Raw genomic sequence first — 824 nt, 5'->3', positions numbered from 1 at the left:
GGTACTCTGATAATCATTTATCACCAAATCTTCGGTACCTATCGAATTTATTACTTGTAACTTCTGGTCTTTATAAGCGATACGTATATCAATAATATCATGACCAGTGGCGCTATTAGCGTGGGGGAGAACTGTGCAACATAGTGGGGTATTTTGGGGCACAACTTAACTATCGTACTTACTGAATTGATTTGAATAGTTTATTATTTTTTACTCTGGAGCACAAGAATCCCAATTACTGCGGCCTGCAGTTCTGACTAGGTATAACGCATTTACACACTAACACCTCTCAAAACACCCCAACTTTGAGGAGTTGTATCTCGTCAACGGATAGACGAAAAATGAAAATTTAAACGTGATAATTCATGAGAAAAAAAGCCTTACTAAATTATGAAATTTTTAGTATGGGTTGCCATTTGAAAATCAAAAGTTGATGGTGGTTTACCTAATAAATATAAGGGTGAAAAATATAAAAAAATTATATAATTCTAGAGCAGCATAGATCTAAAATTTTGAAAAAAAAAAAATTTGAAAAAAGTGAATACTTTTTGAGATAATGAGTGTTTTACGCTTAATCAATCACCCTGTATATATAAACGTCAAATATCTAAATTAAACAATAACTGATCAAACCGATTATTCGAGTACATAGAATAGACTATACGACTCCATATTTCCATAATCAATTTAAAAAATAAATTGTATTATTATGTTCATTGCGTAGTGTATACCTACAGTTCAATTTAAGAAATGTTAACAATGTACGTTTGCATGTATAAATATATTATTTATAATGCCTAAATAATTATTAAAATATATAATAG

The sequence above is a fragment of the Acyrthosiphon pisum genome, chromosome X (genome assembly GCF_005508785.2).
Source record: "Acyrthosiphon pisum isolate AL4f chromosome X, pea_aphid_22Mar2018_4r6ur, whole genome shotgun sequence".
Taxonomy (NCBI): domain Eukaryota; kingdom Metazoa; phylum Arthropoda; class Insecta; order Hemiptera; family Aphididae; genus Acyrthosiphon; species Acyrthosiphon pisum.
This window is presented reverse-complemented; position numbering follows the sequence as displayed.